Source organism: Lygodium microphyllum, chromosome 27 (genome assembly GCF_053477565.2).
Source record: "Lygodium microphyllum isolate KBCC chromosome 27, Lygodium_microphyllum_v1.1.10, whole genome shotgun sequence".
Classification (NCBI taxonomy): Eukaryota; Viridiplantae; Streptophyta; class Polypodiopsida; order Schizaeales; family Lygodiaceae; genus Lygodium; species Lygodium microphyllum.
In genome coordinates this window covers 125,570,854-125,597,101 of record NC_141161.1, presented here as the reverse complement: position 1 = coordinate 125,597,101, position 26,248 = coordinate 125,570,854, and positions in this window count along the sequence as shown.

The window sequence follows — 26,248 nt, the reverse complement described above, 5'->3', positions numbered from 1 at the left end:
TGGCAATCTATCTATCAATGAGCATTGTTGAAGCTCTTGGATCTATCAAAGTGCATGGTTGATGATGATTATATAATGGCTATATGTTTGGATGGCTTGGGTGAGGAGTATAAGTAGTTCTAAATCTCCATCAATACAAGAGATACCATCCTTGATTTTGTAGATCTAATATCTATGTTGATATTAGAAGAGAAAAACTTGGATCATGTCGCATCTTTGGCAGAAAGAAATAGCAATTCAAAATGTATGTTCTACTCTAACACAAGTAGAGGTATAAGTTGTAGTAGTAGAGGTCCCAGTGCTAACCGTTATATGGGTAAAATTAGGAGCAATCTCATGACTCGCAAGAGCAACTACATACATGTGGTAGAGACCAATGTCAAAGTAGGGGAAGCCATAGGGCATAGGCAAATAGAACACAGGTTATGATAATAGAGAATGCTATAACTGTGGTAAGAAAGGTCGTATTACATATGACTTTGTAGAAAAGAGAAGAGGTGGAAATAATGGAAATGGAAGAAGGTAGCACAATAGTTATGCATCTATAGTGATCAAGTTGATAATGAGAAGTTGTTTATTATGTAGCATATGATGAATGCAATGGATGTGGATGCATCAATAGTATTGCTTGATGATGTATGATATGTAGCACCTCTAACCATATGACATCTCATGGAGAATGGTTTAGAAAATGAAAAAACTTAAAATGCTTGGTTTTGTGAAAATAGATGATAACATAGTGCATCCTATTGCTCATGGTATCTATGTAGGATGGAAAAGTTAAGTGATTGATTGATGCATTGCATGTGTCTAACATCACAAAGAATGTAGTTTTTGTAGGAAAATGGTTGAGTAGTTCATGCAATCAAATGAAATTGTGATAGGCTTATGTAAGTTCAAAGTGGATGATATGAAAAATGTGTGTGAAGCATGCCAATTTAAAAAATAGTTAAGGCATGCATTTTTGCATAATAAACATGTAAGCAAGCATTTACTTGATGTTATACATATGGATATATGGGGTCCTACAAATATTGCATCAATGTTTGGATAAAAGTATTATGTAACCTTTCTTGATGATCATACGAGGAAGGTATGGTTGTATTTCATGAAGAAGAAGAGTGAATAGTTCTCTCACTTTTAAGATAATAAAAAACAAATAGGTATGCAGTTTAAGTATTAATGGTCAAATGGAGGGGGAGAATACCTCTCCAATGAATTCAGTAATGTTTTGAAATGGCATGGAATTTATAGGCAATTTACTTGCAAGTATACTCTGCAACAAAATGGTGTTGATGAAAGGAATAACATGCACACTGCAAAATTTGCATGCGCCTTGATTGTTGAAAATAGCATACCTCATCATTATTGGGTTGAATCTATCTCCACGGCAATGTATATTATGAGCAAGTCTTCCAATACTACAGTGTATGACATGACACCCATGGAGAAGTTTACTAGCAAGAAAATAGATTTGTCACATGTTAAAGTGTTTGGTTACATTGCATATGTACATGTTCCTAATGAGCTAAGAAAGGAGTTGGATCTAAAGGCTAAAAATTGTGTATATGTTGGCTACTCCCTTGAGCTAAAGCGTTACAAGTGTTATAATCCAACTACGTGCAAGATACAAATAATCAAATATGTTGTATTTAATGAGATGAACAGTTGGTATGCTAATGAAAAGCATATGAGAAGTTGATATGCTGCTAAGATGAGCAGTTGTTGGTATGCTAATGAAAAACATATGAGAAGTTGATATGCTGCTAAGATGAGTAGTTGGTATGCTATTGAAAATTATATTATTGCAAATGATGTGAAAGAAAAGGTAGTTGCAAAAAATGTGGGTCTGCAATCACAAACATTGAGTGGGCTAAAAGATTCATGTTCTAATAGGTCTACTGAGAGACCATGATGTGGTAGATTGCATGTGAATAGTACTCTTCTAAGTGTAGAAAATGTGTTACAAAAGGAAAAAGAAAAAGTGGTTGATCCACTTGGTGTGCTAGATGTTTCTGTAGGCTATGTATATGTAGATGGTGATTTTGATGGCTCAAATCAATGTATGGATGAGTAATTGGAGGCTATGTATATAGTAGTAACATTGCAAGACTCATGTTCATATTTCAACAATACCTTTACAATTCCATCTTCTATGCCAATTGGAATTCTTTATTGCTCTCTTCCATTTTAAGAACCTCCATAAGCACACCATCTCCACTTGCACAAATATTAGCATCATAACCAGTATCGTCTAGTGACTTTACCATTTCCTTAACATGGTACTTAATATTGAGCCTCTTGTATTCAAGCCAAACTAAAATCTCCTCCATAATCCTTCGCTCAAATTCTTCTATAAACTCCACTATGGTGTAGACCCTTCTTGAGTCTTCACAAACTAATTTTCTTCAGATATACTTGCATTTGTTCATACATTGTGTCCTAGAGAATATGCTTTGAAAAATGTACTCTGTGCTCCACCAAACATGATTTGAAAAAATATGCAACATCCAATCCATGACATACAATCAAACATATGATGCTCCACACGAAAAAAATAGATGCATTGGAAAAAATAGTACCTAACCTATCTACATGTGCATGTGTGTCATGCCAGATGCAAACATAATTCCTTAATTAAATTAAATCCTTAACCTCACCTCTCAATGTTCAGCAAAAACAAAACATTGTACTCCACTCCTCCCACCTAAAATCTCACTATCACTCAAGAAAATAATAATCCTCAAGATGTTGACCAAGAAAAACAACCCATCTCACAACTGGTGACGTCCTTCACGACCCTCAAACTCTCCCAACCACCTTTCCCATACAACCAGAGGTTCCTCACTTGATGATGAATATCCCAACTCTATTGCATGCAAGAAATAGTGTGTGCTCATTGAAGGTTCTCTCTCAGGTGTGTGTGCAACTAAGATTTATTGCATCTAGCTGCAGTGGGCCTCATGCCGTGCTAGTTCTCAACGATGGTGCAAGCGTTCATCAACCCAACCCATGGCATGGAGATAATTGATAAGATTAGGAGACGACCCTCGATTGCAGTGCATTAACAAGTGTAACATGAAGTGCTCGTGAATCCAAAATCCAAGTGATGTGTATGAGTTTAGATGAGAAAACATACTAGTTTCACGATGTTTGGTAGCTTTTAACAAACTGTAGCTCCAACCTATCCAAAAAAATACCAAATCTTGACCAAGGCTATCAAGTTTCCAATCTCAAAATCCCAAACAAATTGAAAAAATCATTCCTAAGCTAGACAAACACATAAAATCCAACTAAAAATCATAAAACAAATAGCCACGCAAACAACTAAGCTAACAAAAATCCAATCTATCTACAATTTTTCTAGGGGTTTCCAATTTTTGCAAAAATGCTTGACAAACTGAAGGTAAGCCTCAATCGTATACATGATCCCAATGTCTTTAAAAGAGTTTGGAGTCTTTAAGTCTTCAAGAAATAAACTCAAAAATGAGAGGACAGCTTGCTATAAAAAAACAAACTTTTGATAAAAGTATCCAAATGAAGTATGCTGCATGTGAAAACATAGCTTTTTAAGAGTACTTTGATCTTATGTATGTGGTATATTTTTGAAACTTTGGTAGAATAAAAATTTATTCTAAAACAGGGTGCTCTCATGACCCTATTTGCTCCATAATAGCTCCATTGTAGTTATGCTTTAGACACGAATGCATCCCATAAACAAGGAAACTCATCTAATATAGACTCATGCCTGCAAGAAGTTTTTTCAGGTGATAAAGCTCTCCATCTAATAAAATATTTAGTGATAGAATGAGAGCAAATCTTTTTCTCATGCTGACCTATGATTGCCTTAGGGATGTACTAGATAAGACCTTCTTCATCTATAGATAGCCGCTCATCAAATGTATCCACAAGAGTACCATAGAAGGGCTTGAGCTGACTAACGTGGAATACATTATGAATCTTATTGAAAGAGGGTAGTTCCAATCTATATGCCAAGTCTCCAATGAGCTTTAGGATTCTGTAGGGTCCATAAAACATGTGAGCAAGCTTGTTATTGGATCCATTCTTCAAGGTAGAGTAACGAGACTTAGGCACTTTCAACAAAACTAATTCTCCTTCTTGGAACTCTAAAGGTCACCTCTTCTCATCCACATACATCTTCATCTGATCTTGGGCCTTCCTGAGATTCATCTTACACTACTAAAGGAGGGTCTGCATTCTTTTCAATTCTTCTTTTCCGTGAGGATTTATTTTCTCATTGAAAATGACTGTGGGTAAGGGCACCTTATAACCATGCATAGCCTCAAAGGGTGAAACTCTAATACTAGCATGAGTGGAGTTATTATATGCAAATTTAGCCAAATGCAATCAAGAATCCCACAAATGCTACACATCATGACAGAAATGACGAAGGTAAGTCTTCAACCACTTATTTACCCCTTCTATTTGGCCATCAATTTGTGGATAATAGGATGTAGAAGGAGTTAATTTAGTGCTCATGGAGCTGAATACCACCTACCAAAAGCTACTCAAAGTTAAACTCCATATGCAGATGTGAGAAATCCATAGTAATCTTTCCTAAGGTCATCAGTCAATCACTTCTGAGAGTACAACATCTATGGGCCCCATTTCCAAAGTAATGAGGTTTACTTTTTCTTCATAGCTTTTAGCCAATTGTAAAGAAACATGTGGGAATATTTGAGTGTTGATTTCTTCTTCACCATTTGTTACTTGAACTCTTATGGACTACTCTAAATCAATGGTAAGATAATTCAATATGTTTACACCAACTAACTTATTCACAAAATTGTGTGTACTAACATTGTCTATCAGGATAAACACATCCTTTCCATAAATATTGCCCTTCATATGAAGTATACTAGGCTTCTTAGAACATGTCAAAGAATCCATGGAGATGGAGCAATTAGTGACAGCATGTGTCATATCAAGAATTTCTCCCGAATCAAAAGGGATATGACCACCCGAATCTAAAGAAAAGGTGTCAGTAGGATCATCAAACTATTATCCTCTTCAACATTCTCATTTTCAGTGGTAGTCACAAATGCATTTACCTCATCATTATCATCCTCTGAGTCTTCAAAAACTAACCTACTATGGACCTTGTGACTGTTTCTCACCCAGTACACTAAGAAGCACAAAACCAAGGTATCGAGTAGCAAAGTATATGCTTGGAGCTTTGCACCTCACCATGAAACCTGCAAACACCCCTCTCTTGCACCACTAAAAATGCACACACACAAAAGACTCAAGACACACCCACACTGATCAAGAAACAATATCAAGTGGCTCCTCCTCTTCCTCTACACACTCAAGATCCATAGTTTTCTGTGCAAAGGTAAAGCAAGAAGGAGGATGAACAAAGAGAGTTTGGAAAAGAGGAAAGAGGGAAGTTAAAGAGACACCACAATCTGTCATGATCCAACCTCCTCAACCACTTTTTCCCAAGAACCCCAATGGCACCCTTTTGAACCTTTATTAAATCAAATATTTGACCATACAAAAGCAAAGGTTGAAGGCCTTATGTGATGCATGCATTTTTGGGCAAGTTCCCTAAGGTTTTTAAATAAAGGAATATATGCAATGGCTTTTATAGCTTCAAGCCAAGCATTTACAATGGTAATAATATATATCAAATGAAGTACAACTTGGATGCAATAGCATGAAGATTTTAGATAAAGTGAATGATTTGTCGATGTAGAGCCCCAAATCTTTTAGCCTTTTTGGTGATAAAATCGAATGCTATCACTCCTCCCACACTTTAATTAGTGATCTCCCATGAACCAAAGAACCATGGTAATCTTCCATTGTAAGCTTCAAGAATAACTTCATATTCTTCTTCTCATTTCTTCACACTTCCATGGATCATTTGTCCACTTCCTCAACAACAACTATCTCTTCACATCAATATTTTATCTTGATTTCAAACACCCATCAAGGACTAATACACTGATAAGGCTAAATACCACAACACTTCTGTTTTGGGAGACACACTATCTCCGTGACAAAGAAACATTGAAAATCCACTAATTTGACACCAAAAAGGTGAAAACCCGAAAATGATCTTCAAAGTAGCACTCTCGATCATCAAATTTAGCTTTAAGGTACTCCCACCCATGTGACCTAATGCTTTGGCTTTCTTTTCAAAAGGAAAGATTTATATGAAGGCTTCATTGTAACATTGCATATGAACTAGCTATTTGGAAACAAAATTGACCCTTAGGTTTTAAGGTTTTGATCAAAGCAGAAGATTATCTTACCCTTCTTTCTCGTTTCCACCTCGTGTTGATGCCTCATGGATGTGGATGAGGACACAAGAAGGAAGAACAGACTGTCTAAATCTACGAGAGGCGAGAGTAGAACAAATCATTGTGGATGATAGAGTAGGAGAGGAACAGGTTGTCATCAATCATCATTTCTTCTGCTTTATTGTGGAGGGCAATTGAACAAGTCACCTTGTTGAAGCTATTTCTTGCTTCCTCTTCTCCTTCTTCTTCATCTTCTTCTTCTTGCAGGAGTAAATTTGCATTGTAGTTTCCTCCTCTTGCTCTTTTTCTGCTTCTTACGTTAATAATCCAGGACTAACTTCATCCTCTTGCACCTTCTCCTCTCCCTTCTTCTGCTTCTGCTTCTGCTTATAAAGACAATGCAAGCCTAACTTTGCTTCTGGTCGTTGCCTGCCTTCCACTAAGTGTATGGCAAATGGCTTGCGAGAGATATCGTGCCTAATTTCCTACACAAAGGTGATGGAGGCGGAGGACTGGCAGATCATACCCTGAAATGAAGACTCGTTTACATGAGCCAGCATGCAAGCCAGGGGTGCAAATGGATGGTTCTTTTAATATAAAACTTATTGCTTTTATTCATAATCAGATCCATCTTTCTTCTTCTTCTTACTTTCATATAATCCTGGAAAATACAACATATGAGAACAAACTTGCATATAACTCCCTGCTCTTCAAAGAACTTCAACACCTTACTCTTTACTTCGGAGAATCCATGGCTAGTCTAGTCCCAGCAATGGAACCAAGAATAACTATTTCTCACCCAATACACCAAGAAGCACAAAACCAAGGTACTGAGCAACAAAGTATATGCTTGGAGCTTTGCTCCTCACCATGAAACCTGCAAACACACCTCTCTTGCACTAATAATGCACACACACAAAAGACTCAAGACACACCCACACTGATCAAGAAACAATATCAGGTGGCTCCTCCTCTTCCTCTACACACTCAAGATCCACAGTTTTCTGCGCAAAGGTAAAGCAAGAAGGAGGATGAACAAAGAGAGTTTGGAAAAGAGGAAAGAGGGAAGTTAAAGAGACACTGCAATCTGTCATTCTCCAACCTCCTCAACCACTTTTTCCCAAGAACCCTAATTACACCTTTTTTAACATTTATTGAATCAAATATTTGACCATACAAAAGCAAAGGTTGAAGGCCTTATGTGATGCATGCATTTTTGGGCAAGTTCCCTAAGGTTTTTAAATAAAGGAATATATGCAATGGCTTTTATAGCTTCAAGCCAAGCATTTACAATGGTAATAATATATAAGAATGAAGTACAACTTGGATGCAATAGCACGAAGATTTTGGATAAAGTGAATGATTTGTCGATGTAGAGCCCCAAATCTTTTAGCCTTTTTGGTGATAAAATCGAATGCTATCATTCCTCCCACACTTTAATTAGTGATCTCCCACGAACCAAAGAACCATGGTAATCTTCCATTGTAAGCTTCAAGAATAACTTCATATTCTTCTTCTCATTTCTTCACACTTCCATGGATCATTTGTCCACTTCTTCAACAACAACTATCTCTTCACATCAATATTTTGTCTTGATTTCAAACACCCATCAAGGACTAATACACTGATAAGGCTGAATACCACAACACTTCTGTTTTGGGAGACACACTATCTCTGTGACAAAGAAACATTGAAAATCCACCAATTTGACACCAAAAAGGTGAAAACCCGAAAATGATCTTCAAAGTAGCACTCTCGATCATCAAATTTAGCTTTTAAGGTACTCCCACCCATGTGACCTAATGCTTTGGCTTTCTTTTCAAAAGGAAAGATTTATATGAAGGCTTCATTGTAACATTGCATATGAACTAGCTATTTGGAAACAAAATTGACCATTAGGGTTTTAAGGTTTTGAGCAAAGTACAAGATTACCTTATCCTTCTTTCTGGTTGCCACCTCGTGCTAATTCCGCGTGGATGTGGATGAGGGCGCAAGAAGGAAGAACAGACTGTCATAAATCTGTGAGAGGCAAGAGTAGAACAAATCATTGTGGATGATAGAGTAGGAGAGGAACAGGTCGCCATCAATCATCATTTCTTCTGCTTTGTTGTGGAGAGCAATTGAACAAATCGCCTTGTTGAAGCTGTTTCTTGCTTCCTCTTCTCCTTCTTCTTCATCTTATTCTTCTTGCAGGAGTGAATTTGCATTGTATTTTCCTCCTCCTGCTCTTCTTCTGTTTCTTACGTTAATAATCCAGGACTAACTTCATCCTCTTGCACCTTCTCCTCTCCCTTATCCTGCTTCTGCTTCTGCTTATGAAGACAATGCATGCCTAACTTTGCTTCTGGTCATTGCCTACCTTCCACTAAATGTATGGCGAATGGCTTGCGAGAGATATCGCGCCTGAACAGGTGTGCAAATGGATGGTTCTTTTAATATAAAACTTCTTGCTTTTTTCATAATCAAATCCATCTTTCTTCTTCTTCTTACTTTCCTATAATCCTAGAAAATACAACATATGAGAACAAACTTGCATATAACTCCTTGCTCTTCAAAGATCTTCAACACCTACTCTTTACTTTGTAGAATCCATGGCTAGCCCGGTCCCAGCAATGGAACCAAGAATGACTATTTCTCACCCAGTACACCAAGAAGTACACAACCAAGGTACGAAGCAATGAAGTATATGCTTGGAGCTTTGCTCCTCACCATGAAACTTGCAAACACGCCTCTCTTGTACTAAAAATGCACACACATAAAAGACTCAAGACACACCCACACTGATCAAGAAACAAGTTTAGGTGGCTCCTCCTCTTCCTTTACACACTCAAGATCCATAGTTTTCTGCACAAAGGTAAAGCAATAAGGAGGATGAACAAAGAGAGTTTGGAAAATAGGGAAGAGAGAAGTTAAAGAGACACCACAATCTGTCATGCTCCAACCTCCTCAACCACTTTTTCCCAAGAACCCTAATTACACCTTTTTTAACATTTATTGAATCAAATATTTGACCATACAAAAGCAAAGGTTGAAGGTCTTATGTGATGCATGTTGGGGGTAAAGGTGCCTCTGCCTAGCCGTCGGTGTATTACTACACTGACAATACCCACCACTGCACACTACAGGTGGTGGGTGCCCGACATAGTCACTTATTCTTTGTTCTTTTAGTGACAGTTTGAATAAAGGAAGGCCAGGCCACACATTGTGGTCAATTTTGGAGTTTCCATTTCTTGTCTCTCTCTTTCTTGCTCTTGCTCTCTCACCATAGCTCTCACGTGCAAGCTTCGATCCTTCTCACCTTTCAACTGGTATCAAAGCTTAGCTTCCCAACTCTTGAGCTTGGCTCGTGGCATTCTCAGCTTCCCATCGACTCCCTACTCGCATTGGGTCTCCATCCCGACAGTCATAGTTGACTCCCTTGAGCTCCTGTCACTCCCTAGCTTCTCGAGCTTCTTCCCAGCCTATTGGGGTACCCTCAGGGCATTCAAGCAAAGGTATTGCTTCATTCTCTACAAGGCTTACTTCAATTTATAGGTCTTGTGAAGTAGGGCAGTCATAGCCACTCTTCCATTTGAGAGATGGGCTGCTTCCATCAATGACAAGGCCTATCTATAATTTTTCTTGAGTGCCCCTTGACATATACTAGCCTCTCATTGACCCCTTTGATGCTTTGTGGAGCCCTCATTTCCCAGGCATTGGGCACTTGCAAAGGCTCCATTTCGGACATATGAACATGCTTCGATTCTTGGCATTGAAGGTTTGAGCACTGACATTGATTCAGGACTGATTTTGCACTATTTTGGGATAGCAGTCCACATGGAGTTTATAACAGTGCTACAGTGACATTTGATGTTTATGCTTGCCCGGCATTGCTATTTGATGCCCAGTTGGTCTCGGTTGATGCCTATTGATTCGGGGATGCATGCCTATTAATTTCTCACCATTTTGGAGCTGATTTTGATGCTGAAATAATCAGTTTTGCACAGTGAATCACTGTTGTAATACAGTGGGCTGAAGCTATTTAACTCATGCTTGGTTATGCCTATGCTATTCGGGCTATGTTTCGGGCATACATAGTGATATATTGACATTTGGGGACCGACTTTGAGCTTGGCTTACACTCTGGATCATTGATTGAGCTTGAGCTCAACTTTGGAAAGCATTTGGATGCTTTGTTTTTTATGCAAGATGGCATGCTTTGGTCTATGCTTGACTGCCTTGACCGCCATTACGGGTTATGTCACCTATGCATGCTAGTTACATTGTTTGGAGCCTTTTGCAACTGGAACTTTGTCTTGGCTTTACTTTGGATTCCCAAAGCTTACTTGGGCTATTTATTGGCTTTCCAGAGTTAATTTTGGGATGTACTTGATGTCTATGGATGCTAACTATGGGCATCAGAAGTCCCAAATATGGTAAGTTTTGGTGTAGAAGTTGCATATTAAACCCTTGCGTTTCAAAGGTGTCAAACCTGAGGATATGGATGATGATGTTTGGATGGAAGTTGATGAGCTATGTAATTCTACCATTATTTTGTCACTCTCAGAAGAGGTCCATCACAATGTTGTTGAAGATGAGAATCAGAGTGCATGGGATTTATGGGAGAAGATTCAGGAGCTTTATGCACAATAGAGTCCTGCATCACAGATCTATTGGCTGAAGCAGTTAATGGACCTTCGCATGAAGGAGGGGACCTCCCTTTCATCTCATTTCAATCAGTTTCACGCTATCATGAAGAGTCTATTCATAGGGTATTGAGTTCAAAGACAACTTGCACCCATTGTTTTTGCTTGGCACCTTACCTGAATCATGGGATGTCTTCTGTAGTACTGCCATATGCACGAACAAGCTTGATGGGTTGAAAATCAAAGATGTTGAGAGTGCTTTATTAACTGAGGAAATCAACAAGAGAAACAATGATGCTTCCCGCTCTTCACATGCATTGACCATTAGAGGTAGCAAACATAGCAGGCATGATAATGATCATAAGGGCAGGGACTCTCAGAAGTCCAGGTCCAAGTCACGTGGTCACAGTAAGTCCCGTGGACGGAAGTTTGATCTTTCCTGACATTATTGTGGGAAAGCAGGACATATTAGGCCGCAGTACCATAAAATGCGCAATGATAAGTGCAAGGAAAAGGGAAAAGAAAAAGTGCAGGACAAGTCCTCTAAGCGCAGTATTGTACCTGCAAAGTCCAGTGTGAAGATAGAAGAGGTTAATGTCATGAAAGCCACTGATTTAGATGATGATTACATACTTGCAACTTCTTCATGCGATGCCTTACAAACTTCTGAGATAAATTCTATGTATGCACAATGCTGGCTCTTGGATTCGAGTGTGTCCTTTCATGTGACACCCCGTAGAGATTGGTTTCATACCTATCGTACCATGTCTGGTTCTGTGCATCTTGGTGATGACAGGTCTCTTGATATTGTGGGCATTGGAGATGTTAGGCTACAGTTTTCTTCTAGCAGCTCTTTTGTTTTACATGATGTACACCATGTACATGCGTTGACATGCAGCCTTATGTCAGTTGGACAGCTTGATGATGCAGGGTATTTTGTGTCTTTTGGAGACTCTGCATGTGGAAGATTACTCGTGGCAGGCTTGTACTTGCAAGAGGTGCCAAGTCTAGGAACCTCTATCCCTTACTTCTATATGGAGCTACTTTGGATCATGTTTTGTCTGTGGGTTCTATTCCCCATGTATCCCTTTGGCATGCTCGTTTGGGGCATATGTCTCTTGAAGGAATGAGAATGCTCCGTGCTTTGCAGTATCTTCCGCCTTTTGACTCTTCACATTTTGATTCTTGTGATCATTGTCTGTATGGCAGACAGACTAGAAATACGCATAAAAAATCTGGTAAGAAATGCATGGGTGAGCCCTTGGCTCTTGTGCACTCAGATGTATGTGGGCCCATGCCCTATCAGTCACTTGGTGGGGCAAAGTACTTTGTTACTTTCATAGATGATTACTCACATAAGGTTTGGGCTTATCCCATTAAGAGAAAATCTGATGTCTTAGACACATTTCAGCGTTGGCTTGCATTGGCAGAAAACCAGTCTAGGAAAAGGCTAAAATGCCTAAGATCAAATAATGGGGGTGAATATATATCATATGCTTTTGAGCAGTTTTGTGATGAGGGGGGTATTAAGCATCAGTTAACCACCCCTTACACCCCACCCCAGAATGGTATGGCTGAACGCATGAATAGGACCATTCAGGAAAGGGTCCATAGCATGCTTAGCCAGGCTAGCTTACCGCAGCACTTTTGGGCTGAGACAGTTACTACTGCAGTGCATCTCATTATTAACAGGTCACCTAGCAGTGGCATTGACTTTCAGGTTGCAGAGGAGGTATGGGCAGGCAAACCCCCCTCTTATGATCATTTGTGTGTCTTTGGGTGTGAGGCATTCTGCCATGTGCCCAAGGAAAAATCCAATAACCTGGATCCTAAGAGCGTCAAATGAATTTTCATTGGCTATGGAGATGCAGGAGAGATGGGTTGCCGTCTATGGGATCCGCAGGCGCGGAAAGTGATCCGCAGCCATGATGTCATCTTTCATGAGAACAAAATGCATATGCAACCTAAGAAAGTGGTTGAGGTACACAGAGTTATCTTTTAGGAGGAGCCACCTGCTCCCATTCAGCCCGCTCCATGGCCAGCTAGACAGCGTGTAGCATCACCTAATGCTCATGGCCCAAATGTTAGACATGCTGATGTAAGATAGGACGCCTGTCACATAGCAGAGCCTGGATTGAGGCATTCCACTAGAGATAGACGACCTCCTGACCGTTTTGCACCCTCTATGGATTACTCTATGGATTATGTATTGGTTACAGATGCAGGAGAGTCTCTCACTTATGATGAGGCTATGCGCCGAGGTGATCGTCACTCTTGGGAAAGGGCTATGCAGTCTGAGCTTGACTGATTGCATAAGAATCATACTTGGAATTTGGTTTCCTTGCCTCAAGGAAAGAAGGCTTTGCCATGCAAGTGGGTGTATAAGTCGAAAAGTACCCTGGACATCGCAAGCCAACATACAAGGCTCGATTGGTTGCTAAGGGTTTTAAGCAGGAGCATGGTGTTGACTTTGATGAAGTCTTTTCTTCTGTGGTCAAGATGACCACCCTACACTTAGTCTTGGCCTTGGTTGCACAGCTTGACCTAGACTTGTACCAAATGGATGTCAAGACGGCTTGTCTATAGGGGGACTTGCATGATGAGATTTACATGGAGTAACCTAAGGGCTTTGCAGACCCTGGCAGGGAACACGGGGCATTAATTCTTCATAAATTTACTCTTCTTCAAGCATATATGGAGGATTGATCTTATAGATTCTTGGAGCTTTATGATGGATTATGGAAGTTTCTTCAACGAATTGGACTAACCTTGAATCAATCATCTTCTTCAAGGTTGATCCAAGTATCTTACTTTCTTAATCTCTAAAATCTCTCAGTATCCACTTGTTTGTAAGATTTTTCACTTGTTGATGGGAGATTATTGATCAATAGATTAGAGATTAGTGTCTTCTCATTGATCAATGCCCTTTTCATTGAAATTCAACATTCATTTTGGTTCTAATTCATCATGGATATCATTTACATTTTCTTGCTATATAACCCTGATTTGGTTGTATGATTTTCATTGTCCAATATGGATGCTCTACCGCCTACATGTTCGGGATGTATCATTGATGCTTGATCTTGGACACTTGTTCACTGGTGCTTGTACATGCTTTGTTCAAGCTTTGTTGCTTGATATTTATGGCTTTTGTGCCAGTGGGAGCGTCTTTGGATGCTTGACAGACATTGAGCAGGCAGTCTATGCTATTTAAGCTTTCGAGACTATTTGGGATTTCTTACCCTTTGGGATGATGCATGGTTCATATATCTTGGTTCCTTCCGATGCTTATGAGTTGACTCTTTGACTTGGGTCCCCTTTCTTGTGAGCTGACACCTACTTGTGTCAAGTCTTGGTAGTGGCATGCACACTTTGCTCCGTTGATTGGGGGTGGGCCTACTCACTAGCAGATATTTCATGACATGTTTGGGTGTTGGATTCATGCTTATCGAATGGCATATGCCTGTGTTATGCTCGCATGATGCTAGTTATGGTCTTGGCAGTATATGATTGACTTGGGATCTGCTTCTGGCACAGTTAGCTCTCATTTATTGAAATCTGTTATTTATTATAGCAAGCTGAAATCTACAGGTTTTGAGTCCTTCTCTAAGGGTAATGCTTACTATTTGATGTTATCTTGTTCATATTTGGTGGACAGGTGCTTCTCTTGGTAAAATACACTCTTTCAGCCAGTTTTAGCAGTGGTTTTAGTGCATTTTCTACTAATTATAGCAACCTACAATTTTGCCTTTTTGCATTGATTTGAGGCAGTATGGCTGGTCATCTGAAAGACACAGCTCTCTTTAACATTGCCAAGATGAGTTATTGTAAAGGGTAAGTACTAGCAATTAGTGAATCACTAAATTGCATTAGTATCATTGAAGGGGCTAAAAGAAAATTTCCTTCTCTAAGGGTAATGCAATTTCATCCCTGATTGATTAATTAGAATACTCCTACCATATTGATATTTCCACCAAGAAAAAAGGTGGATGCCATGAGAGATAGTGGGACAATAGAGACGTGACACTCTCCCACTATTAAAGATCCCAAAGGGGTGCAACCAGCTGACCCAAGGGGAACTTTTCCCACCTCTCAGTGATTCATAGCCCATGTAAGGAGCTTGTCATGCCGTTATATCCATCAACATAGGTAGCGTGAGTAGAGTCATGGAAGACCTAAAGATTTCAACTAGATAGCATTAATTGGGACTCCATTGATTAGTTATAGGATTATATAGTTTATTACAAGTTTACTGCATAATACAATTTTGGCAATTTTGGAAAACTTTCAAGTTTCATTTTTTATTATTTAGAATATTGGGACTCAAAAAAAGATGCCTTCAAAGTCACCGAAAGCTTTCATTTAATACATAATTGGAAACATTATGAAAAATGGAATCTATTGAGCTATTGAAGACCAAATTTAGAGCCATGGTGTGAGAGTTATAGCAAAGGGAAAGCTTTGACCATGAGTCCTAAACTTATGGGAAATTCCCAAATTTACTAATGGCATGTTACATGAGAAATTTTAGCCATAATACTCCTTAGAGTAGGGGATAGGTGTATTAAATGTGGAAACATAACGTTTAGGCCTTTATTTAGATGAATTCTCAGTGATCTACAAGTATTATAGGTCATTCCAAATTGGTTATAGGTTTTACATAGAGTATTGTACTCAAACAATGAATCGGGATCACTTCTATTCTTGGGCTTCAATTTTCATCAAAAAGTTATTGATTTTGATATCGAGTTCAAAAGTTATAGCCATTTTTATATCAAGGGGTCTACTAGGACTGCACTGTACTAGTGAGTAGAAATGGCTAGAAACAAGAGAAAGAACAAGCCTAATGATGATGTTTAACAAAAAATTGGGGAAGCATGTGAGGCCATACCTGAGGCAAGCCATGATGATGAAGATTTATAAGAATATGTTACATATAGTACTCTTAATGCCACTCTTTGTAACCGTGAGACTAGGCATTCCATTAGACATATAGAATTGGTTTCTAAATTAGCTCACGTGGTTGAACAATTGGTTCAATCCAATATGCAAACCAATGAATTGATGGAGCACATGGCCCAATCTACCAAGGATTCCTTGGAAAAGTTTTCTTCTTATACTAGAGATTCTTTGGACAAACTTAGCACTCAAATCTCTATGCTTGTGGCAGCACAAATGGTAGACAAAGAGAGTGAAGATAAACAATCATTTTAACCATAAAATAATAATCCTCTACCAAGTATTATTGGGAAGAAAGGGATACCACACAATACTTATGAGATTGGGGAGACTTCTTTTAGAGATGATGAGCCTATTTTGAGCATTTATGGGTCAAATCATCCTCAAACCATTAGAAGTTAGTCACCTATTCCTCCAGGAATGATTCAAACCAACTATCATAGAAGTGCCTCTAATCTTTCAAACTCCAATGTGCAGTTACATAGATATGTATCCCCAAGTAACTAATGGACAGCAAGGCTTTGTTGAGAGGAAACTTTGTGATAAGATTGTGTTAACCAAATATAGTGGTCAATCATCATCATTGACTAATTTGGAGGACTAGACTTCAAAGTTAGAGTCCTACTTTGATATTTTTCCTAGGTCAAATGAATAAAAGATTCACTTTGCTGCACTTCACCTTCAAGGTTTTGCTCATACATGGTGGAGGTACATAAAGAGGGAAAATTAGCGGGTAGATAGTTGGGAGGAATTCAAAGCTAAGATGGCTCAGGTGTTTGTATCTCCCATTGAGAAAGAAAAGTGGGCAAGAAGATGGTATTAGTTGGACCAAAGAAGCCTATTAGTTAAAGAGTATATAAATCGGTTTTTGAATCTAACCACGTATGTAGAGAGTGTGAGCGATGGTGCAAAGTTGCATAAGTATATCTATGGTTTGGAGCCTAATTTTTCAGCTAATGTTATGTCCGAGAAACCCACCATACTATTACATGCCATTGAGATAGCAGAGAGATATGCTCGTAAGTATAGGAGGGACATTCTCACGCAAGCTAGTTTGGGACAACAAAGGGTTGTTGCTAAACATGGCAACTTTGACGACAATTATGGAGGTTCCAATACTTCATTTGGTAGTCCCAAAGTCCCTATATACCCTACTTTCAATGTTTCAAGATAGTAAAGTGCTTCAAAGAGCCAACAATCAGCCCCATAAAGTGGAGCCTAGGCAAGGTGACAATAGACCCCCGAAATCATTCAGCAAACAATGGCAAGTTCATACCTATGGATCTTTTTAAGTAAAGAAAAGAAAAGGGTCTGTGCTTCAAATGTGGTGAAAAGTATACGGTTGATCATGCATCCCGATGCACTTTCAATAATGCCAAGGCTAAGAATTACAATATGATAGTACTTGAGGATATGGATGATAAGGTTGTTGATGAATCAACGGTGAGTGCACAAGTTGAATTTGAAGAGCATGATGAGGATCTTGATACCAATTAATCTTATGATATTTACAATGGATTTCCATTTGAGCTTGGTTGGCATATTCCTTTTGATCCTAGTGGGACAAATTTACCTCTTGCTACTACTATTCTTTGTTCCATTTCCATGTATGCTTGGGCAAGTTCAAATAGCCCTAATACACTTCGTATGAAGGGTAACACTCATAGAAAGGATGTGTTTATCTTGATAGACAGTGGCACTACACACAATTTTGTGAATAAGTTAGTTGTTGACAGGTTACACTATTTTCCCATTTATTTATAGTAACCCATAAGAGTACAAGTAGCTAATGGCGAAGATGGAATCAACACTCAAATGTGCCCATAGGTTCCCATACAGCTAGCTGAAAATTATACATGTGAATCTAATTGCTTTGGAAATGGGACACATAGATATTGTGCTTGGTTGTGATTACTTGATGACTTAAGGGAAGATTAGTATGGATTTCTCATTGTTGTACATAGAGTTTTCCATTGATGGCTAGGCAACCTATCCACCTAGAGGGAATCCCAATTAAATCTAATTTTTAGCTTATCACAATTAAACAAATCAAGAAGGAGTATAAGAAGTGCTCGCATATCTTTGTTTTGCACCTAAATAAAGAGGTAGAAGATCAGCTCAAGAATTCAATAGAGCATCCTTATTTGAAAGCTCTACTTGAGGAGTATAGGGACTTGTTTGAAGTACCTACTTCATTACCTCCTACGAAAGTAGTGGATCACCCTATTGATTTAGAGCTCATTCAAAGCTAGTCAAGAAACCACCCTACAAATTGTCAAAATGCGAGCATGAGGAAGTAGCCAAGTAAATCAAGAAGCTTTCACAGATGGAATTTATTGAGCCTAGTTCTTCACCTTATGTATCTCTAGTCTTGTTAGTGAAGAAGAAAGATAGATCCTTTAGGATGATGTGTATTAACTACAGGGACCTAAACAATGATCACAGTGAAGAACAGGTATCCAATTCCTAGAGTTGATGATTTGCTCGATGAGCTCAAGGGGGCTAGATTCTTTAACAAGATTGATTTGAGGTTTGGATATCATTAGATTCATATGCGAGAGGGTGATGAAGTTAAAATTGCATTTAGGATTGATCGTGGGCTATACCATTTCCTAGTGATGACATTTGGGCTTACTAATGCTCTAACTACCTTCCAAAGTTGGATGAACAAGATTTTGCAACCTTTCCTCTTCTAGTTTGTCCTAGTCTTCTTTGATGCATATTGATTTACAGCAAGACTCTACTGGACCATTTATCACATATGAGGAAGGTTTTTTATGTGTTGAGACATCACAGACTCTTTGCTAAGGAGAAAATGTGCTCTTTTATGCAGATTTAAGTGGAGTAATTGTGCCATATTGTTAGTGAACAAGGGATACATATTGACCCTAAGAAGATGCAATGTGTCAGAGATTGTCCAATACTCACCACCAGTACTTCTTGGTCTATTGTCATTCTATCACATATTCATTAAGCATTACTCAGTTGTAGCAGCTCCTTTGACTGATAAGTTGAAGAAGGAATCTTTCTTTTGGGATGCACTTGTAGATAGTAGCTTCAACCTTACTTATCTTTGCTCCTATTCTAGTATGCATGGATCTCTCTAGAGAGTTTACCATATAGTGTGAAACCAGTGGTTGTGGCATAGGGGCTGTTTTATTATAGGAGCATGGAGTTATTAACTTTGAAAGCCACAAGCCTACAAATAAAGGGATAGCTATGAATGTCTATGACTAAGAGATGTTGGCTATTCTACATGTGTAATAAAGAAATTACACCATTATTTGTGCGGTAGTTGATTTAGAGTTCAAAGTGATCATAGGCTCCTAAAGTATTTTCTTGCTCCGTAAAATATTATCCCTAAGTAGTGTAGGTGGGTAGCTACCTTGCAAAATGATGATTTTGGCATCACTCACACAAGGGGCAAAGACAATGTGGTAAGCCGACTCTCTCTCTTGATTGTGGGCATGTCGAGTTTCAGCTATGATTTAGTTATATAGTGACTAGATTGAGGAGTTACACAAAACCTATCTTTTGGATGATGAGTTCAACCATGTACTTCAAAAATTACAGCAAGGTCTTATGCTAGAAAACTCACATTATCAGCTTAAAAACGGCCTTATTTGGCTTAATGGCAAGATTGTTATTTCTTCTACTTCTTCTTTCAGGCTAAAAATTATTGAGTTACATTCTTCACCCATAGTTGAACACTTTAGATTATTTAAGACCTGCAATAAAATCAACAAGAGCTTTCACTGGAAAGGATTGTGGAAAGATGTTAAGGACTATGTCATGAAGTATATGCCTTGTCAGTGGAATAATAATAGCACCTATAAGCCAATGGTTCATTGTAGCCACCATTGCCTATTCCAAAAAAGGAAAATGGATACATATTGCCATGGGTTTCATTATTGGTCTACCTATTACCAAAAAGGGTTGGTATAGCATTTATGTGGTAGTGGACAAACTCACTAAGACAGACCATTTCATTCCTACCAAGACTCAATTCACTACTTCACAAGTGGTTAGTCGGTTCATGGAGCAAATATTTAGATTACATGGATTATTGCATATGATTGTGCATGATAGAAATATCAAGGTCATGAGTAAATTTTGGCAAGGGGTATTCAGCTCCATGGATATTAAATTGGCTCCTTCTACAGCCTATCATTTGTAGATTGATGGTTAGATAGAAAGGGCTATGCCATTTCTATCATGATGCATAGCATATGTGCGATTCATGGTTACATTTGGTTGAGTTTGCCTATAATAACTCCACACATGCTAGCATTGGAGCTTCACCCTTTGAGGCTATGTATGTCTACGTGGTACTTATCCATGGTTATTTTTAGTGAGAAGATTAACCCTCATGGAAATGAAGAATTTGAAAGAATAAATGCCCTTCTTCAACAATGTAAGATGAATCTTAGAAAAGCTCAAGATTAAATAAAGGTGTATGCTGACAACCTTTGGAGTTCCAAGAGGGAAATTTAGTTCTCTTGAAAGTAACTGAGTCTCAATATTCTACTCTAAAGGATGGATCTAGCAACAAACTTGCTCATAGGTTCTATGGGCCCTACAAGATCTTGAAGCGTATTGGAGACTTGGAATATCGATTGGAACTTTCCTCTTCCACTAAGATTCGTAATGTATTTCATGTTAGTCACCCTTTTGTGGTACCTAGGTCAAGATAATTGATGAGCTATCTCCCATGGATGAAGAAGGACTTATTCAATACATTCCTGAGGCAGTCATAGGTCAGCGCAAAAAGAAGCTTCGTCGCTTTCAGGCCATCATTGAGTATTTGATCAAGTGGAAGGGTTTGCTACTTAAGGAAGCTTCTTGGAGGCCAGATTCCATTTTGGATGAGTTTTTCTATCTACGCGATGCATTGGTTGTTGAAGCATAAACACATGGGAGCCAGTTGTACTCTAAACAAGGTCTAGACAGCAATCTGTTTTAGAACAAATTTTACTCTGCCTAATTTTCAGAATTTAGCCATCTACATATGGTCAAAGTACTCTTCAATACTACGTTTTGATATGTGGCATGCCCTGTTTGGATACTTCTTTAAGAAGTTATGGCAGTTTTCTTCAACATGCCCTACTTTATATAGCAAGCTATCTATTCTTTACAGGGTCTATTTCTTAAAGATTTGAAGGCTCTAGTTCTTTTTGAAGACATCCATATTATGTATATGGTAGAGTTTTTCCTTTATGTCTTCATTTTAGCAAATAACTCTTCACCATTTGATTCATTTCTCATATTTTGTATAGTTGAAATCAAAGTAGTACTCTATTTCATTCATCCTTATTTGCCATTGTAAATTTATTTTTGTAGGCGAAAACCTTTTGGCAAGGGATGGATTATAAGAAGTTGGGAATACATGTGTTAGTGAGAGAGAGTTATTAATAATACCTTGTCTAAGCACACTTCTCGAGAAGTGTGTCCCATGTGCACCACGAAGGCATTACACAAAAAGAATACCTCCTATTTAGATTTAGACAAACTCTATATTTTGTAATCCAATCCAAGTTTTGATAGCTTAGAATCCTTGTATTTTGTATAAAAGCCAGACTTTGGATTCCAAAAGATTTACATAAACTCATTTTGAGTTGTAATGCAAATAAGAGTTTTATTTTATTAATCTTATTTTTAAAACATTTTCTTTAATATTTTTTTGTGTCAACTTATGTTATTGTGTGTAATTTCTCATATGATGTCAATTTTATTCATATAAACAATGCTTAATGAGCATGCAATAAAAGATCTAAATTTTTTTGGGAGCTACTTGTTGTAGAATTATGGCTCCAATGACAATTTTGCAATCAAAAGTTGTGACATACCCAAAATTTTACAATTAAATATACCCAATTTAGCTTTTTTACCATCTATCTCTGCTCAAAATAAGTTAATAAATGTTTATTTAGATATTTTTTTTAAATATTATTTAGAATTTTTCTAAATTCAAATATTTTATTTTTGAATTTTTACAAATTTCAAACTAATTTATCAAATTATCTTATTAGCCAAAAAATATTTTTTAATTATTTTTATTTTAAAAAAAATAAATTTATAATGAATTTTATTAAAATTATTAAAACTTAATTTGATTTCTTAATAATATTTGAACATTTTTCTTAATCATAATTTTCATTAAAAACCTTGATGTTATTCTAAAATATTCACAAGTTTTTTTAATTTTTTAAATTTTAAAAATAATATCATATATATATATATATATATATATATATATATATATATATATATATATATATATATATATATATATATATATATATATATATATATATATATATATATATATATAAAGGCTTTAAAGCCTTAAAAGAGTGGGAATGGGATAAAAGGTAGCTGCCTTATGGCCCCTGCGCATTTTGCGAAAAACACCCCCCCCCCCCCCCCCCCCCCCCACACACACACACACACATTTATTCTCATCTAAAACAATAAGATAAGTAAATAATTTTGTAATAAATAAATTATTTTTTTCTTATAAAAAACGAAAGAAAGAAACCCCTTAGGTAATAAAATGAAAATAGTTTCCCTTCACTTAAACTTCACTAAGAGACAAATCCCCCTCCCTCCCCTAATAATTATTTAAAAGAGAGTCCCTCTTCTCATTTCTAACACACGAAAATGATGAGTCAACTCTTGAGAGCAAGAGAGAGATTGAAAATCAGGAGTTAGATACAAGGAAATTCTACACAAAGGAGCTAACAGAGATCGCGCATTGTCTCCCCTATCTTGATATCCTTTCTTTTCTTATCTTAACCATCCATGATAGCCCCTCACAAGCGCATCGATATAGTAGGACCCTGAAGCATGACATTAGGCTATTAATAGCACTGACATATAATATTTTATTTTTTAATCAACTTCTTATTTTAAAAAACTTAAAATAATATCTAAATTTCTTTTAAAAAATGTTATAATTAAAATTACTTTTATTTTTTATTTTATATATATATATATATTCACTTTAGTCATAATAACTCATTTTAAAATAATTAAATTTATTTTAAAATCATTTTTATATTTTAAGAGTTAAAAATATAGATAAAATAATATTAAAAATTTTGAAAAATATGATAAAATTTATTTAAAATTAATCTAGATGAAAAATAGAAATCAATTGAGTATAACTAAAAAATATTAGTTTAAAAAATTAATTAAAAATTGGTTTTAAAAACTTATAGATACTTAAAAATATTATATATTCATAAAAAATCTTATTTAGCATTTAAGATAGTCAATTTATTGAGTTATTAAATCATACATCTAATTCATTCTCGCAAAATAAAAACTAAACTTTGTAAAGAGTGTACTTTCCTTAGAGAATGTTATTTTTGTTTATATTATTTAGTTGCTTATATAAATTAGGAAAAAAGCTCAAATTACTATAAATTGATCATTTTTTTCAAAGAAAAATTAGTTTAGTTTCCATTATTTCATTAGAGTGCATCCACATGCATTCAAATGAGAAATAAAGTGTGTTTATACATACGAAGAGTAAAATACATGTAAGCACATGAGATAAACTTCGTTAATTGAGAAATCATAGAAAAGTTCTATTTATTGATTTTTTATTTATCCAAAATTTGTTTTGAAAGAAATGATTGTTAGAGAAATTAGAAATGGATTGTGGTTGCTTTAATGCATGAAAATAATTATAGTGATTACATCCATGTCTTGATCAGTTGGACAAGAATGAGACATGATGTCATCCCTAAGGCCACCTTAATTACTCTTCACCCACGGTATATATACACTACCTAATGTGGCTGACCATTGCTTAGGTGTGTTTGGTTTTCCATATAGGAAGACTCACCCTTATGGCGGGCAAGAACTAATAGGGCTCTATTTTAAGTTGTAATCTCAGTCCCAAACCTAAAATAGATTTCAAAGCCTATGCAAGACTAGTATGGTTTAGCATTGGAAGGCCCAAGATGAACATGGCAAGGGTAGTAACTCAATTTTGGGCAAGTTCGCTTTTAAAGTGATTGTATATATGAGAATAAAAATCATAAACAGTAGTTTTTAAATGGATTGCTTAGTGTTTGTAACTTAAAGGCATGCCAAGGAAGCCTATGCAAACATTAATTAATGAAGCTATTTTTATATGTCATCACAATGTAGTAGAATTCTTGTTTGAAACATTAAAATACACCTCAATACCATGAGAAGTGGGTGGATGATCTCTCGATGGAATTGTCTTACAAATAAGTGGACCCAATTAGTCGAGTGGCTTTCCTTAAGTTTAGAATAAAGTCTAACAAGCGAGACCTTCCTATAAGTCAATCCTAAAACAACTAGCCACCATTTTAGGGGACCCGTGTAAAACTACTATGCCTAATGGGTAGAGGGGTTGATTCTTAGCTCCGCCCTCATTTCTCACTCTCATTAAACCAGGTGCAGTGCTCACCTACCTTGATCTTGGATGACTCATGAAATGCATTCCTTTTAAGTTTGATATTAGATTGATGCTAGAGAATAAGTTGTGCCTTTAATAATCTACAAGTCGATCTCATGGGATGAGACTAGATGCTTCGTATGCGAGGTAGACCTAGGGAATGCCTAGTCATCTAAGTTCACATGCTTAAAGTTATCATGGATGGTGGTGACTAGGACTACGAGTATCGAACTATTCTCCCTAACTTAAACTAGGGTTCGGTATATTTCATGTGGCAATAGAGCATCAAATTTTCATTACGCTCCATCATTGTGATGATATTAAAATTTTTATTAAATAAGGATTTCTAAGCCTTTTCAACCTTGTGATCAGTAGACTAAAACTATAGAACTTATTCTTTTAGGGACATCTTAACCAACTTATGGGCCACAAGATATATCAATCATTATATACTTCGGCTTATGGATCTAGTATTGTTTGATTTAGGTATAATGTTACCTTAATTACTCTCAAGTCAATCCTTGAAGTAATCCAAGAGGAAAATTGAAAATTGTGTAATGGGAATTACCTTGTGGATGTTGAGAAAGTCAAGCACGTTGAAATATATATTTAAGAGCTTGGATTCTTGAAGAACTCAACATTATGAAAGCTTTTTGATTCTTTGAAAGAAAATATCCGAAAGCTCTTATTCTAGTAAATAAGCAACTGATCAATTAGAATTAATATGTGTATTCTCGACTCACAAGATTTGTAAGCCCTAATCGCATTGGATTGCAACCTCATAATTCCTTTGTCCCTAATCTGAAAGTATTGAGTCACCTAGATTATTTCCTCATAGCTATGGATGTGTATAAAAGTACTCCTAAGAAATATATAGTTGAGCCTAGCAAAACCACTATGAATTTGCCGATAGAGTACAAACAAAGTTAGGCTGACTAAGACCTTGTAAACAAAATGGAAAAAATTCAGAGAGGTGAATAACATTGTAAATTCAATGAATTTTTTATGACTTGTACTTTAATAAGGGAATAGTCTTAAGTAATTCATGAGCATCATAAGTCATCAAAAGTTTGTAAGGAAAAAATGTTAGGACATTCTCTTATACTTGATATCATGTGTAGGAAAACTTTTTTTAATGCGTCCCTTAGTATCTAGGTTGGCTTATAGTAAAACCTACCCTTGAGAAAGCACATGTTCCAAATTTTGATGGATTCAATATTTGTATCTCCTCACTACTAGTTCTTTTATGCTTGAGAGTGGATGCAATATGTCGATGAGAGAAATGGAGAGAGAGAAAGAGGAGAGAGAAGAAAGAGTGCAGAAGAGAGAGAAAGAGAGTGATGAGGAGAGAAAAATACTAGAAAAGAGAGAGAAAGACAGAAAGAGAAGAGAAGCCATAGAAGTTGTGAGAAAGGTGATGAGGAAAGAGACAGTAATGTATTAATGTTTCAAAAAGATATGACAAATTACATGTCTCTCCCTTTTATACCTATATCAATGTGATATGATAATATTATTATTTCTACACTAAACATCTCTTCTTCCTAGCTTCTTATAATCCAACCCATCCCAAAGGTTTTTTGCCTCAAAAATAAACTTACAAAAGTTGGAAAGGTTGGATGAAACAAAGTACCACTCTATTTTAAGCTATAAAAGTAGAAAAATGAATGAAAGATTGAAGACACATGGACTGAAATGAAGAAATGAAAGTAAGCCTTAGCTACATACATGACCATGAGTGCTTCAAAAGTGTTTGGAGCCTTAAAGTCTTCAAGAAATGGACTCAAAATGAAGAAGACAACTTGTTGTAAGAGCAGACCCTACTAAACCAAATCTGCCATAACTTTTGGTAGAAGTGTCCAAAGGAAGCATACCACCTTAAGGCTCTCAGGGGGGGAGATACACTAAAGTCCCAACAAGAAGCATTCCAATTAGTAAAATTGTAGAGTCACAAGGCTATTGAG